A 282-nucleotide genomic window follows, 5' to 3' on the forward strand; every position below is an offset into this window, starting at 1 on the left:
CCTAAAACTCTTCTATCATCTAGAGCGTTCGATCACGATCATGTGGCCGAAAACCGCACTCCATTTGGAGCTTCCTAGGCTCCTCTACCCCTATTTAAAGACCTTCCCTGAAATTTCCGGATCAAAACACCCCTAACCCTAGCCCCACTCCTCTCTGCGTGGGCGGACACGTCCGCCGCTGCCGGACATTCCCGCCGCCGCCACTCCCGTCGCGCCACGTGGCGCCGCCACCCCACATCGCCGCCTCCTCCGCGCGGGCCCGCCGAGCCCGTGGCCGGCCCC

The sequence above is a fragment of the Triticum dicoccoides genome, chromosome 7A (genome assembly GCF_002162155.2).
Source record: "Triticum dicoccoides isolate Atlit2015 ecotype Zavitan chromosome 7A, WEW_v2.0, whole genome shotgun sequence".
NCBI classification, from domain to species: domain Eukaryota; kingdom Viridiplantae; phylum Streptophyta; class Magnoliopsida; order Poales; family Poaceae; genus Triticum; species Triticum dicoccoides.